The sequence below is a fragment of the Physeter macrocephalus genome, chromosome 9 (assembly GCF_002837175.3).
Source record: "Physeter macrocephalus isolate SW-GA chromosome 9, ASM283717v5, whole genome shotgun sequence".
Taxonomy (NCBI): domain Eukaryota; kingdom Metazoa; phylum Chordata; class Mammalia; order Artiodactyla; family Physeteridae; genus Physeter; species Physeter macrocephalus.
The window spans coordinates 96,441,888-96,458,758 of record NC_041222.1 but is presented as its reverse complement, the minus strand read 5'-3'; the positions used below and the strand labels follow the sequence as shown (position 1 = coordinate 96,458,758).

The following is a 16,871-nucleotide window of genomic DNA, read 5'->3' as shown; positions in this document are numbered from 1 at the left end:
CACTAAGCACACAGAGCCTAATTTGGAAAGAGGGCGGGTCCGTTTTTTTTTTTTAAATAAATTTATTTATTTTATTTATTTATTTTTGGCTGCGTTGGGTCTTTGTTGCCGCGTGAGGGCTTTCTCTAGTTGCGGTGAGCGGGAGCTACTCTGTTGCGCTGCGTGGGTTTCTCATTGCAGTGGCTTCTCTTGTTGCAGAGAATGGGCTCTAGGCACGTGGGCTTCAGTAGTTGTGGCACTCGGGTTCAGTAGCTGTGGCTTGTGGGCTCTAGAGCGCAGACTCAGTAGTTGTGGCGCACGGGCTTAGTTGCTCCGCGGCATGTGGGATCTTCCCGGACCAGGGCTTGAACCCGTGTCCCCTGCATTGGCAGGCGGATTCTTAACCACTGCACCACCAGGGAAGTCCCGGGTCTGTCTTTTAACAAGCAAAAAAAGCGGCAGAAATCAAAGTATCGTCTTCTCAAAAAGGAAACCTATGGTGGGTAAGGGAACCAGTGTGCTCAACTGGGAAGCAACACTGCATCTCTTGGAAGGAGAGAAGTCAACCCAGAGAGGCTTCCTACAGAGTGCAAGTTTCATAACCGGAAACTCCAGGAGGAAGGAAGTGGAGTACAAGGTACAGGACACACATCTGAGACCTTACTACCACTGAAAGTGTATTCGTGAAACCGTTCTCTCAAGAGTCCACGTGTTACCCCACTGGAATGCTAGGATCTAGATGAAAGATGGAAAAAGAGCAGTAACCAGAATTAGAACCAGCTAACTTTTCTTTTGATTGACAATTTGGTGTTCTCAGTGGGAAGAGGTGGCAGAGTTGAAGGGCATTGAAAAACTACTAATAGCCACGCTCCACACAGGATCATTGATGGTAGAATTATCAGTATGGTGACAGATAATGTTAAATGACAGATAATGGTAAATGGGTTTTAGAGGGAAATAAGTCCAGATTTGCCTGTTGTTGCTATTTTTGTTGCTGTTTTTTCTTTCAGAAGTGTCTAGGTTTGGCTGATAAGGTGTATGGCCACCTCATTAATGAGTTACATTAGCTTTCTCTACTCACCTGGTCTCTCTCAGCCATAGGAGCCCCAGTCAGCTTGGCATCATGGAAGATGAGAAAACACTGAATTCAGAAGACCTGGGTCCTGTGCCTGACCCTGCCACTAACAGCTGCGACCTCAGGCAGGGATATCACCCACTTGGATTGCTTTCTCATCTATAAAATGAAAGAAATGGCACTTGAGTCTCTCAGTGGTCTCTTTGAGTTCTAAAATTATGACTACAGGAAAAAACCTTTTCTTTTTTGCCTACTCAACCCCACCTACTCAGTCTTCACCTTACTCTTCACCTCCTACGATGAAAGGAACATCACTCCTTAGATGTTTCTGCCTCGTCGCTGGACGTCTTCACTCACGCAGATTTAAATGAGTCATCTACCTCTTCAAAATCAGCTTAAAAAAATTTTTTTTTTGGTCCCCACCACCTCTTTGTCTTCTGCTCTTTCGGTAAAGCATGCTCATGAGATCGGATGGAGTTTAATAATCCAGGGCAGCTTTGGTTTTCTTTTGCTTCTTTTCCTCCCCATTATAAGCTCTGAGTCAGATGAAGTCTTTCTTAAGTGGTGGTTGAACAATACATTTCTTAGTGACATACTAAATAACATGAGGTGAAAGGCGATTATTAGCTTAAAGAGGAAGTTGTTATACCCCACACAGAAAAGACACAAAGTCACACAGGAAGACACAGAAGACACAGGGGTTTGTAAGGGGCTGCAATGCCCAGATTAACTGAATTACGCTCTTAATTATGGGGAGGCAGTAGAATAGTATTTCTCAACCTTGGTTTAACATCCAAATCACCCGGGAGCTTTAAATACTGTTGATGCCTTGCTCCCACCCTCCAGAAATTCTGATTTAATTGATCTGGGTCGTGGATTTGGACACACCTTGGGATTCTTTATTTATTTTTTTACCCTTCCCCACCCCCCTCCCCAGTCCCCTTGGGATTCTAACATATAGTCAAGACTGAGAACCACTGCAAGAAGAGAAGTTGAAAATTATGCTGAAAACAATTGGATCCAGAGATTCGTCTTATAAAGGTGTGGCCTTGGAATTCGGCATTTGAAACAGTCACCATGGAGACGGGCCTCAAAGAATTTTGGAAAGAAGATCCATTCCAGAACTTTCTTTATCTAATCCTCCCATGTCTATGGGAGAATCCTAAATTGAGGTCAGTGAACCCCATGATACTGCATGCAAAATATTCTCTGCATATGTGAATGTGCACTGTTCCGAGCACAAGACCCATAGTTTTCATCAGATTTTTAAAGAAGACCATGACCTGAAATATTAAAAACCACTATTTATTGGACAGAAAAAGATTATATGAGATGATTACTTTGGGATAGCAAATATCCTTATATTGGTTGAATACTGGTCCTTTAAGGATCGTCCCTGGGGGTCAGTGCTCCTGGTTAAAAAAAGTGTCACTCACAATAAAGTAATGTATTTAAAAAATTTTTTTATTTTATTGAAGTATAGTTGATTTACAATGTTGTATTAATTTCTGCTTTACAGCAAAGTGACTCAGTTATACACATATAGACATTCTTTCTTTATATTCTTTTCCATATGGTTTATCACAGGATATTGAATGGGGGAGGTGGGGAGGGAGAGGGATGGACTGGGAGTTTGGGGTTGGTAGATGCAACTATATATATATTCTATATAGAATGCATAAACAAAAAGGTCCTAATGTAGAGCACAGGGAACCATATTCAATATCCTGTGGTGTATTTTTATTAGGTCCTCTACTCTGATGAAATGGGGTTAATGCCACCTGTTCTGTCCCACAGGTGTGTCACGTGATGCAGCAGCATGGCCAGTTTTGCTGTTGGCGCTAAGTGAACGAATTGCTTTCAGGAGGGAATAACAATGGCACCAGAAGCAGCAAATATTTACCTTGCACTTACTAGCAGTGCCAGACACCCATCTAAGCCCTTGACATACATTAACTCATTTGTGCTGCAGCACAGCCCTAGGAGGTAAGGACCACTATCCTCCTTTTACAGGTAAGAAAATGGAAGCAGAGCGTCTAAGTAACTCAACAAGATCTCTCAGCAAATAAGTGGCAGAATTGAGACTCAAACGTAGGCTGTCTGACTCCAGGGTCCGCCTTTAACTGAGTGTCACAGAAATGAAAGGACCGATTGGACAACTAGTAACAAATGTTTTGAAAAGCTTTCACTACTGCCAAGCAAGTCACGCACTTTATCCTCATCACCATTATTACCAGGCTAGAGACTTAGGGTGACAATAATACAACTAGCATGACAACACCGTAGTTGAGGGAACTGAAGGCGGTGAAATACGCTCTTTTTCTATTTGTTTACCAAGAATTTCTAACCTCTACAGTTGCTGCTGAGAACATGACCCTCCTCCTAAGTGCTCATGAGAGACATGCCTTTGAAGAAAGGCAGACCGATCACTCCGAACCTTGAAGATGACAAGGAGGCTGCTTTGGTTTGACGTGGCCGTCATCCCCACTCTTCTCTGTCACTAGACTGAATTCCTCCACAGAAAGTCTGAGAGCACAGTCATGATAAGCATGCGACTTTATACCACCACCATCTGCTGGCGTTCCGTAAACGATTCCACGCTAAATACAGGTCCTCCTGACTACCCAAGGAGCTACCGCCTCCAGGTCGTGCTTGGAGATGTGCTTCACAGTTTTGGACCTGGAAGGAGAAAGAACTTGGACGTCCTTCAGGATGAACTTCAGGTCCTTCCAGAGAAATCAACTCTGGGGCCAAATGCAAACTATCCGTGACCTCCATCATGTCACTCTAGCTCCTAAACGTTGATAGAAAATGCTATGATATTCATCCATGTTGCATTCTTTTTTTTGGTCAGCCAAAGCTCTGCAGTTCGGAATTTCACTGTGAAATCCTGAATCTTCTTCTGCAACTCAATGGCATGCACTTGCTTTACCAATGACCTCTAGGAGGCCAGTATCCCTGAGGACTTGCTCTCCTCTGTCACCAAAAAGAACATCCTGGGGAAACTGTGCAGCCATGTTACTGATCTTGTCTGCCTGTGTTGCCACCAGAAGTCACACAGTGACACAAACAAAGCACAGGGAAATGGAAAGGCAGACATGTGACATCCTCACCCTCCCAGAGGAGTTGAACATGTTTCTGCAAGTGTCAGAAACATAATAGAATTGTCAAAAGTTGACTGAATAGCTTATGTGTTGTGAAATGTCACAGGTTTTTTTGTTGTTCGGTGACAATGTAAAAACTGCAAGATTTTTCATCAAAATGGAAAAGAAAAATGAAGAGTAGCTATAAACGCACTGGTAGGAGTCAACAATGATCACAGTACCTGTGTTGTCCCATCACCACTTGGAGGTCACCGCCATGTTTGTTTATGTATCTGCTTACAGGTTTTGCATTTTTTTTTCTTTTTGGCTGCACCATGTGGCTTGTGGGATCTTAGTGCCCCCACCAGAAATCAAACCCAGCCCCAGCAGTGAAAGCACTGAGTCCTAACCACTGGACCGCCAGGGAATTCCCCAGGCTTTGCATTTCCACGTGCACATGTTTCTGACTCTCTCTCTTGACCACCTGCTGAGAGATGCCGAATCTTCAGAAGGTCTCTTTGGTTCTTCCCCCCAGTTCCTTGGCTTCTTAGAGGATGCCCTGACTACTAGGTGGGAGGGAATTTGATCCAGTTCACAACAAGCCTGCTTCCTTCCTCTACCCCCGAACTCCTCATCCCCCACCTGCAATTACATAATGGATGAAGTCCAAAATACTGACCTGGGAGAGAGAGAAAAAATATTTTGTGGGGATGTAGAAGGGACCTTTTTGTTATATGATGAGCCTGTCTCACATGTGATGAGGCCTAATGGACCTGCCAGCCAGCTGGCTACCTAGGACATCAATCTAAAAGGTATATTCAGGGAACTTCCCTGGTGGTCCAGTGGTTAAAAATCTGTGCTTCCATTGCCGAGGGCATGGGTTTGATCCCTCGTTGGGGAACTAAGATCCTGCATGGCTTACGGTGCAGCCAAAAAAAAAAAAAAAAAAAAAAGGTGTATTCAACCATCATTGGAGTAGAGTTGAACAATACCACCCAGTTAGAGCACCCAGTTATTTCACCTAAGTGGTGAAATATAAATCAGCCCTGCTACCACCAAAGAAGATTGTGCCCTGGAAGAAAAACAAGAAGAAGCCCTTCCCCCTCGTACCTTTAGCATTCTGTGGCACACGCATGTAAGGTCCAGGTACAACTTTATTCAGGTCCTCCCCCAGCCTTGAAGGCAGCCAGCTGACAGTGGTCTGAATAACGGATGACACTGTGCTGTTTCCCTGGAACAACTTATTTTAATTTAAATTGGAAACTATGCTCTCTGCCTTCTAAGGAGCTGTCTGGTTCAGAAATTCAGGGGAAAAAAATCTCATAAATCTATTATTTTGAACATAAAGAGGTGTGCACTATATATTATTTCTTTTAAAAAAATGAGTTCCTCATTAACCCAGCTAAATAGATGATATAAAAAAAAAAAATACAGGGGCTTCCCTGGTGGCACAGTGGTTGAGAATCTGCCTGCCAATGCGGGGAACACGGGTTCAAGCCCTGGTCTGGGAAGGTCCCACATGCCGCGGAGCAACTAGGCCCGTGAGCCACAACTACTGAGCCTGCACGTCTGGAGCCTGTGCTCCGCAACAAGAGAGGCCGCGACAGTGAGAGGCCCACGTACCGCCATGAAGAGTGGCCCCCGCTCGCCACAACTAGAGAAAGCCCTCGCACAGAAACGAAGACCCAACAGAGCCGTAAATAAATAAATAAATAAATAATTTTTAAAAAATAAATAAATAAACTTGTTTAAAAAAAAAAAAAAGAAAAGAAATACATTTTAAAAAATACATTGGTTTAAAGGGTGCATAATCACTAGTCAGCCGTTTACATCAAGTTCTATATATTCACATTATGTCAGCCTGGTAAACCACTCTGATAATCTGTAGTCTTTTGAAAACAGTCCAAATGATATATCAAATCATACTACCTGAGAAATGTTAGAAATACCTGGTATAGTGAGGCCTACATTTTGTTCTGTACCAGAATCATTTGGAAAGCTTTTTTTTTTTTTTTTTTTTAAACTACAGATTTATAGGTCCTAGCTGAGACCTCCTGAATCGTTCGGAAACGGAGTCTAGGAATCTCTATCTTTTAAAATCCCATTGCGTTTCTTCTATGACCCATTGGAGAGCCAGGATTTGAGAACCACCAATTCAGTCCACGGACCCTGATGAGCCAACCTTATACAGATGACGAATGTGCAGCTCAGGAAGGTCCCAGGCCTTTATTCAGCATGTGCCTATGGAGAGTTTGCTTTGTACCAGGCACTGTTCCATGTGCAGAGGCTACATCAGCAGACAGAATAGGACCAAATCTGCTAGTTCAATTGTTCGTTCAAAGTAATTCATTAAATTATCACCTACCCATCATGTATTTTTTTTAAGCTAAGTTCTGGAAATACGAAGATAAAAGAGGCATTGTCCCTGCCTTCGAGGAGCTTTTAGTCTAGTGAGAGACAAGTATGGAAACAGATCATTACAACACAATAAGATAAAATTCTATATAGTAGAGATACACGAGGCAGGACAAAAACAAGTGGAAACAGGGAGGACTAGAGGCCATTCACGCCCATGATTATTTTTAACGTCACTCTCTGTTTTTATGCAGTTTTATTATTCTGTTAGTATGGCATCCAGTTAGTCATTTGGGAGCTACTAATGAGATGTAAGACTGGAATGCTGATTTAAGTTTTCGGTGTCACTGAGCCTGTATGATTAACCTACAATACAACCGCGTGAAATTAATTGCTAAGCTGGTAAGGTACTAATAAAAAGTGCCATTGAGGGGTAGACAAATAGTGTGAGTGAGACTGGTAGGTGGAGGGAATCCAAGATGGGAGGGGAAGGGGAATGGACTTATTTATATATCTATCATACTCCCAGGGCACATCACACCTGCTACCTTATGAAAGCCTCACTGGAACCTTCAAGGCAGTTATTATTACCAATCATCCCTCCTCTGACAGAGGACGATACAGAGGTTCAGAGAGGCTGAGAAACTTGCCCAAAGTCACACAGCTCCTAAGCGAGACAGCTGGCATGCAAATTCAGGTTTTCCAGGACTCCCAGCCTTGGGATTCTCCCATTCCACCTCCCAAGGGTCCTGCATTTCCCGAGGTTCCCGTCACTGGTCTAACAAAGCCCTAGGCACAACCCTCTGTGCTGGATTATTGACTTGGAAGTTGCATTGGAAAGGAACGTGAACCATGCACGGGGTGCCCTGAACCTCTAAGCATGCAGCTTTCCTAGGCATTGGAGACATCACCCAGGTTTCAGCCAGAGGAAAGCATTGTTTGAGGAACCAGGCGCCAGCGATGGCCGGGGTGAGATAAGGCTGCTGACGATTGCCGAGAGGCTGCCGCAGGGGCCTGCTCCATCCAAGCAGGAAAATGTGTCACTTCCTCCTGGCTCCTATATCATTTCTCTGCGGGGGAGGAGGGGGAAGGAGCCAAGCCTTGAAAGAATTTAGAATGGGGCCGGGCGGGGTGAGGGGGAAGGCCAGTCGGAGTGGAAGAGTAGGGTTTAACCGGCTCTGGCTACACCCTATTTCAAAGCCCCGGCATATTTTTACTTCTTGGCTCCTGGGAGGCCTACCCTTCTAACTGCATCCTCATCCTTTTTTCAATTCAGTGCTGGAATCTCAGCACATTTACTCCTCCTCCACCTCCTTCTCATATGCAAATCTCACTCCTCAATCTTGGATGCATTTATTTTTCTGCAAAGCCGAAACGTTTAGAGCTGGCTGAATGCATCACCCCTTCTCCACAGCCCCCCCCAATAGAAATGTGTACACACACACACACACACACACACACAGACACGGCACCCAGTGCCTGGTTCCCACAGAACAGCTATTTTAAAGAGTCCTGGTTTTGCTAACAGCTCCACTCAGCTATTCTCCCTCATGATCTCATTGGAAAAGTAGTGAAAGGAAAGGAAAAAGTAGGGTTAATGCTAAACCAATTTGCGTTTGCAGAGGAGCTCCAGTAATTTTGAAATGGAAGAGCTTATTGTGTTTAACTTTCTTTCTGCAGAGGAGAAAACTGGGGCCCGCAGAGATTAAATGACTTATTCCCAGGCTCACAGCTGGTGAGGAGTGGAAACCAGGCTGCAGCCTGGGTCCCCACGGTGGACTTTGCTCTGTTGTTAGGGATCAGGCCAGTGGGGTCTTCGACAGGCGGGCATTTCCAATGCCCACGGCTCTTCTTCCTTCTGTAATTCTCTACGTGTGCATAATTGCACCACTAGAGCGTTTGTGGCATTTGAGAGCCTTCCTTGAACCCCCCCCACCCCTTAAGTGGCTGTCTCCTCAAACATCCTGAAAGCTGGGCTTGCCGCTCAGGTGCCTTTTGAGTTTCACAGGAGGTAACCCTTCAACCTTTCATTCTGAAGCCACCTAGACGTTGGCAACAACCAGCTTCCTTATTTGCCCTTTTCCTTATTTGGAAGCCGCTGAGCTTTTCCCCCAACGTGTTGGGACCATTCTAATTGGCGAGGTGTGTGTCAACACATGTAAACTCACCGGCCAGCTTGCATTGTTCACCTTTCAAAGTGCTTCCAGGAGAGAAGCCGGTTCCCTTCCCAGCCCTCGCTGGATACCACACACACCCAGCCCACGGGATCAGAAGGGCTTGTGCAAGGAGAATTTCCTGTTCTGCTGACTCATCTCCTGCAACGAGATGGAAGACACGTTTCTGTTTTCCTTTCCAGCTGTTTAAAGGCAATGGGAGTCTTACAAATTTGGGGCTTTTGGAGATGAGGTCCAGTATAGGCAGTGCCCGGCACGTAGTAGGGCTGAATAAATGAGCGTTGTTGAATGGATTCACGGTGGCCCCAAGAGCCCCACTGAGAGTGGTGAGTGCTCAAGGGAGGGGTGCAAGGCTGGCTGGGGGTGGAACATCACTAAGGGGCTTTGAGCTTCCATTTTGGAGGGAGGCTTTTGACTCTTGGCCAAGAGGACAATTTAAAGAAGGCATGCCTGGGTTTCATTTGTGAATGGGTAACAATGCAGCAGCCAGACTTGGTACCCCATATGCTTTCCGACTGAAAACAAAGGCATTCCTCTTCTCCAAGCGAACCTAAATCGAGGGAAGGATGATTCAACACAGTGTAGGAAACAGCAGGAAATCCGTCAATAGCATTTACATCTGGGAGGCAATAGAGCCAGATTTTTGGCAAACGAGACTGGAATTAAGGGGGAAAAAAAGGATCCTGATAAGACTTGTGCATTTCAATGTATGTACATTTTACCTTAAAAAATTATGTACATACTAGTGGAGTAGGGGGTGGGGAGTGATGGGTACATGAGGTTCTATTATAATATTCTGTTTATTTTGTAATGTTTGAAATTTTTCATAATAAAAATATTTTAAACACTTGGATCCTATCTTTTGGCTCTAATTTTCAGTGCTTCTTCATGGCTTTTATTTCTATACTTCAACATCTTCATCTAATATAGGAATATCTCAATGTATTCCTTCATGGTAAGGATATTCAGAGTATTTGTGAAATCATGTATAGGAAAGTACTTGGTAAATTACAGTGGTCTAAGGAATGTATTAGTTAGAAAAGACACGTGTTTACATGGTAAAGGTAATCTGAGCACATACTAAAAAAAATTCAAGCCGAACAAAAATATAATGTGGAAGTTTCTCCCAGTACTTTCCTCCGAAAGCAATCACCGTTATAATAGGCCTTCCATGGATATGAGATTTCCTATTTTCACATGAAATTTTTAAAGTAACTTGAAACTTCTAGGCCGGCGGTGGGGGGGGCGGGGGTCTCAGACTTTAGGAGAGATTCATTGAGGTGGAACCCAGAACTGCACATTTCTCACCAGCCTATCAGGGGCACAGGAATCCCTTGTTGCAATGCAGATTCTGATGCCGTAGGTCAGGGGTGGGGTCTGAGAGTCTGCATTTCTAACCAGCTCCCTCATGATGCTGGTCCAGGACCACACTTTGAATGGCAAGGCTTTGAACATTTCTTACTCTGCCTGGAGAACTCCTTAGAAAAAGGAGGCTTATTCCAAATACTTGCAGTAAAGTAGTGAAGCACATAGAATTCTAAGAATCAAAACAATACTGAAAAATGCCCTGAAATAGATAAACATCCCATCCAAGATCACCTCAGACATGCTCTGATCCTGAGAACCAGTAAGCACCCACTCAAGGAGGGCAGGTTCTTATAACTTCATTTCTTCTGGGCTCTAGACTCTACTGCAAAAATGAAATCCTCTGTGCCACCCAACGGAAGCCCCCCAGGTACAAAATCACATTTTCTACCAACATACAGCTCCTAATTTTTTCACTTCACTGCTCCTCTCAAACGACAACTGATCTCAAAAGATCTTTCGAGCTTTTAGCTTCAGCTTTTAGTGGGCTAAAGTTGAATGAACAGATAAGGTTCTGACAAATTTATATATTATATACATATATATATATGGTATAAATAAATATAAAATTGGGGACTTCTTGTCAGGAGGGAAGAGGTTCATTTGGCATATATATTGATTAAAGTTCGGGGAACTATTACAAACAGCACTGCCTTTAACATTTGGAAGAACATCTGTGAAGTAATCCACAGTGGCATAAAAATTATTTTGAGCTGAAGACAGTGGAGGAACAACAGATGCAGCAAGAGGCTTTGTCTGACCACCCCCCAACCTCCCCCTTCCCCATCATCTTATCCGACTAAAAGAAAATTCTGGGAGTGAGGCTGTCATAATTCCCCTCTTCTCCAGGAAGGAGACCTTGAATGAAACTCTGATAAATTCCTTCTCGGAGGGAGTTTCATGCCCCCAAAAAAGATGAAGAGGACCACTCATACGTGCATAAACAAACACTATTACAAACTATCCTAGCTCCCATTTTGTTCTCCTAAAAGCTTATTTGTTTTTCCTAAAGAAACCCATTTGTTCTTTCCAAAAGAGCCCTTTTCTCCCTCCTCCCTTTTCCCTATTAAATTATTTAAGTAAACCCCTAACTTAAGGTACTTAGCTAAGCTACTTTCTATATGCGCTCCTGAGTACCTATGTGAATAAACATCATCTTTTCTCTTGAAATTCTGGCTTTTGTCAATTTAATTCACAGGCCCTCAAGAACTTAACTTACCTCCCTGACACCTATTAATAGTACCTCATATTTGGTAGAAAACTCTTGATGGAGAGCAAGTATTACTTCTTTTCCATTTGAAAAATAATTTTTACAATTGTGGTGCAATACACATAACATAAAAATTACCACTGTAACCATTTTTTGAGTACAGTTCAGTATTATTAAGTATAAAGTAAGTCCCTGATATACGAACGAGTTCTGTTCTGAGAGTGCGTTCATAGGTCCAACAAAGTTAGCCTAGGTACCCAATTAACAGAGTTGGCTGTATAGTACTGTACTGTAATAGGTTTATACTTCCCACACAAATAATACATTAAAAAACCCACAAAAAAATAAAGAAAACATTTTTTAATCTTACAGTACAGGACCTTGAAAAGTACAGTAGTAGCAGTTACACCACCACTGCTTTTACCCTTGCTTCTGGACATCCTGGGCTGGAAATAATGTTATTATACTACTGTACTCTATACAGTACTGTACAGTAAAGTACACAGAAGCACAACCACTTGCAGAGGATGCACGCACGTGCCAATGTACACCAGACATGTGAACTAACTTACGCTATTGGACATGCCAGCGCACATTTGCATCTTTGAAAGTTTGCAACTTGAAGGTCTTCATGTAGGGGACTTACTGTATTCACATTGTTGTATGATCCACCCCCAGGACTTTTTCACCTTGCAAAACGGATACTCTATACCTATTAAAAAAACAGTTCCCCCGCGCGCCTAGAGCCCGTGCTGCGCAACGCAATGAGAAGCCCGCGCACCACAATGAAGAGTAGCCCCCGTTCGCCACAGCTAGAGAAAGCCCGCGTGCAGCAACGAAGACCCAACGCAGCCAAAATAATACAAAAACCCAAAAAACAAAAAACAAACAGCTCCGCATTTTCCTGACCCCCCAGCCCCTGGCAGCCACCATTCTACTTTCTGTTTCTATGAATTTGAATAATCTCGTTGCTTCCTATACATGAATCATACAGTAGTAGTCTTTTTGGAACTGGCTTATTTCTCTTAGTATAATGTCCTTAAGGCTTATTCCTTTATTTGAAATGTTTTTAACAAAATGAATACTCATTCACAGTGGTATTCCAGGGTCAATGTCCCGTGAAGTTTCCTCTTGTCAGGTTTTATTTTTGTAAGGATGCGTTTTAGCTGAGTGTGTGTGCGTCTGTACGCATGTGTGCCTATGTGCGTGCACGTGTGAGCGAGTATACGTGCACTCACATGCATGCCTTGTGCCTGTCTGTACGATTTGTTCTATTTTTCTTGTCAAGGCTGGTACTTCACCATCTGAAAGGCTCTAAGTGATTCATGTCATCTTACCTCACACTATTCCTGTTAAGTCATGAAGCTAAAATAAATAGACCATTTCAGAAACAAGTGAGTCGTTGGTTGAAAGTCAGATTGCAGGGCTGTTCTGTTTGTGACTGAATTGTCTCCAGCGCTGTCCTAGGGGAGACAGCGTCTTGGTTGTAATCCCCGAGTAGGTCAGCTTGGTGTGTGTTCCGTGGGCAACATAGCCACTTCTAGCCCTGCCCCCCTCTTGATTCACAAAGGGGGTGTGGGACCATGGGAGGGCTCTCTCTAAAATCACCCAAGGCCTGTGTCCTATGGCCTCTGGGACACGGCATCATCACTACAAACGAGGACACATTCACGTCCCTGCCTTCCTCCCAAATGTCCTTCGATTCCTGCCAGAAGGGACTGAGAAAAATGAGGCTCCATCTTCCTGGAAATTGTCTTACTTTGATCACTCTGAATGCTGACCCTCTGAGGAGGCCAAGCCAGAGGGCTCCCCCAAGGGGACTGCGATGGAGGGAGGAGGAGGACAGAAGCTGGATTCTAGCCTGGGCACTGCCATTCACGTGTCCCTGATGGAACCCACCGGTTGCTGCGCCCCAGAGCTTGGGCCATGCTGGACACATGGTAGGCACCTAGTAACTATTTACTAAGAAAAAGAAGTGAGTTTTCCCACATAACCTTGGACCAACCAGCTCACCTCCTTCATCTCTAACTACCTTCTCTGTAAAATGAAATAATGGGCTAGCATGAGCTCTGTTTTTCCTCTCAACTTGAGTATTCTTTGATTTGAGAAACAGCTATCTAAATTTAACTGTTATCACTTCTATGTCAGCATGTTCTGGGTAGGGATACATTTCAAGAGAACAGTTTTTTAAAATTTATCTTCCCAGAGAAATAAAATGGCTTTTCTCCTTCCGGTAACACTTCAGAGTTGGAGGCTGGGTGAAGAAAAGAAGCAGAATTTTGGAGATTAGTCATAAGCCTAGAATAAGAGTCTATAGATGACTGCCTGTCACTGCCTCGGGTCACTTTTGGGACAACGGGAATGTCCTGGTAAGGAAAACACAAAGATGCTCCTTTGAAAAAAAAAAATCTCCTTACGAAAGTGAGGAATCAATAGTCAAACAATCCAAATTATCCAGCAAGGATACTATGTGCTTGTATGCATTTGAAAGACCACCATGCCCTTTACAGTTTACTGTATATATTTGTTATACAGGATCTGATTAGTCTGTGCTTAAATCAATTTGTTTTTAGAACAAAAAACAAAAAAGAAAAGAAAGGAAAGGAAATCTGTGATAGGCAAAGTTTTTTGTTTGTTTGCTTTCTCTTGATACACTGATTGTTCTGTGAAACGCTGGGTAACTTACCACGACTGCTGCCTTATAGCAGGACCATGAGACAGCCTGTTGTGGTCCTATTTTATAGCTTGGACATTTCTGGTTTAGGCAGATTCGGTATAAAATGAAAGTATAATCGTAGTGCTGTTCAAAATGATGTTATTTTCACTCCTGGAGAAGGATGTGTAGTTGGCATTACCAAACCCTGAGAAAGATACAATGGAGCTAGAAGTAAAGATGCTTGGGCACTCTGATTTGAGCGTTATTCTTCCCTGTATAATTATCAAGCGCTTGCGTTACATGAAGGGGATAGAAGGAGGCACAGAAATCTGTCGGACAGACACTCAAGAGACCTGGCACAGAGCGTGCATCTGGGGAAGGGGGTCGGTGACTGGGAGACTGAAGTAGGGGTTGAGAGAGAGACACTCAGTTTTCATAAGGTACGTTTTGTATTTGAATTTTTCGAAACCATATGCATGGAGCGTATTTTCAATTTTTACAGAAAACCATAAATCACTACTCAAACTGCCAGGATAAAGTTTGGTGTAAAACATGGACCAAACTGTCAACAGGCTAATATGTAATAAAGCATAATCAAACTGTAGAATCAAAGCTGAAAAAGACACCATAGCATGTTGAAAACAACATTGGCATAGCTGTCAAGAGAGACTTACGGCTGTCTGGTTTGGTTATTTCTCTTTTTTGGTTCTCAGATGCCCCAGGGAATAAGAGGGGGTTGATCTGGGTCAGTGGTTCGAAATCCTGGCTGTGGATTTTTCTACCGCATTAGAAAAATAGTTTAGGAGGGAGGGATAAATTAGGAGTTTGGGATTAACATATACACACTACTATATATAAAACAGATAACCAACAAGGTCCTACTGGATAGCACAGGGAACTACATTCAATATTTTGAAATAACCTATAAGGGAAAAGAATCTGGAAAAGAATAGATATGTATATGTATAACTGAATCAATTTGCTGTATACCTGAAACTAACACAACATTGTAAATCAATTAAACTTCAATAAATAAATGCATTCATTCATTAAAATTTTTTAAATAGTTTAAAAAATAGTGTTGGGGATTCCCTGGCGGTCCAGTGGTTAGTACTGGGCACTTGCACTGCCGGAGCCCCAGGTTCAATCCCTGGTTGGGGAACTAAGATCTCACAAGCCATGCAGCGCCGCCAAAAGAAAAAAAAAAAAATACTGTTGCTTGGATCCCGTGCCTAGATTTTGATTTACTTGATCTGAAAACACTGGTCTGTCAGCGTCTCTCAACGTTTTTTTCACTATCTCACCCCTAAGGAACCTTTTTAAAGATATATTTCTGCTAACTGCCCTTTCCCATAAACTTTTCATACCACCAGATATACTGTATATCTGTTTATGAACTGTATGTACATTTGTGCTTTACATATAAAATAAGTAAGATTTTTTTGGCCTGTGTTGAGAATTCATGATGTAGATGGAAGTCCCTTGTAAGTTTACCAATTGTATAACTCTGTAAGTTTAACTTATCTGAAACAATGGAAGAAGGAAATAAAAAGAGGATACGCTACAGCATAAATTCCAACACTGTCTCCGCTGGGTTTTGTTATCCAGTCATATAACACACACACGGGTCCTGTGCCTTGCAGAGCTGGACCTGCCTTGGCAGTTCAAGACATTACACTCAATGAAGAAAGCAGACTGGTGTGGGGGACGGAAATTTCAGACAAATATTGGGAAGATCCATCTCGCCCGTGGGATGTTTCCTGACCACCCTTGCTGTGCATTACTGGACAGAAGGGCCTCACCCGGTAGTCATCTGCCAACACAGGGAGTGGTCAGACAGAGGCCAGATGTAAACGAGAATCCCAGAATTCATTGGCAGTTTGAGCCCAATAACCTTTTTTATTTATCTATTTATTTATTTTATTTGTTTATTTTTGGCTGCGTTGGGTCTTCGTTGCTGCACGTGGGCTTTCTCTAGTTGTGGCGAGCGGGGGCTACTCTTCCTTGCCGTGTGCGGGCTTCTCTTGTTGTGGAGCACGGGCTTAGTTGTTCCCGCCATGTGGGATCTTCCCGGACCAGGGCTCGAACACGTGTCCCCTGCACTGGCAGGCAGATTCTTAACCACTGCGCCACCAGGGAAGCCCAAGCCCAATAAGCTTTTTTTTTTTTTTTTTTTTTTTTTTTTTTGTGGTACGCGGGCCTCCCACTGCTGTGGCCTCCCCCGCTGCGAAGCACAGGCTCCGGACGCGCATGCCCAGCGGCCATGGCTCACGGGCCCAGCCGCCCGGCGGCACGTGGGATCTTCCCGGACCGGGGCGCGAATCCGCGTCCCCTGCATCGGCAGGCGGACTCTCAACCACTGCGCCACCAGGGAAGCCCAAGCCCAAGAAGCTTTTAAACACAATTCTATGCCCAAAGCAAGAGCAAATAATAGGAATAAAAGATAAAGCAATCTCCTCTCTAGGACTTCATGGCAGGCGGTGTGTGTTAGGTGGTCCTAGTCACCTCCACTTGTACTGGGGCTGTTTCTAAACATGTCTGTGGTCCTCCTATTAATAAAAGGGGCAGGAGAAAAGTTTGGCTGTTGTGCATTTAACGGGTAAGACCAATAACAGCTATACTACTCAGAGTGTGGAATTACTTCCAGTAAAATGTTTTCAGTCGAGGCTTTTTATTCTGAAGGAACCTTTTACACGTAGGCTGGACACCTCATCATAGCATTTCCTTGCTTTAACATCAAAAAGCTCAGAAAAGCCCAGAAGTTCTAAATATGCTTTTGTAAATAGAGTCCTAGTTTTAGAACTCAAGTTTGATCTGAGGTACTTGTGATGCCATATTTGTGGACACTGATCCCTAGTTCTGGGGCTTCTTTCCTTCTGGTAAAACAGTAGCTCTCTGTTCCTCACCTCATTTTCGTCCGAATGCACCTGTGAAAACTTCTGGTCTAAAGTTGAAGATTCAGGGTCACAGGAGA

General features: G+C 43.5%; 1 long non-coding RNA gene across 1 annotated transcript; it reads right to left on the bottom strand.

Moving 5' to 3' along the window:
- Positions 1-444: 444 nt before the first annotated feature.
- LOC114486937 (uncharacterized) lies at positions 445-8,714 on the bottom strand. Its single transcript, XR_003681377.1, has 3 exons — positions 8,661-8,714; positions 1,061-1,213; positions 445-714 (listed from the first exon to the last, which is right to left on the bottom strand). It is a non-coding gene; the product is annotated as an uncharacterized lncRNA (long non-coding RNA).
- Between the last annotated feature and the right edge of the window lie 8,157 nt (positions 8,715-16,871).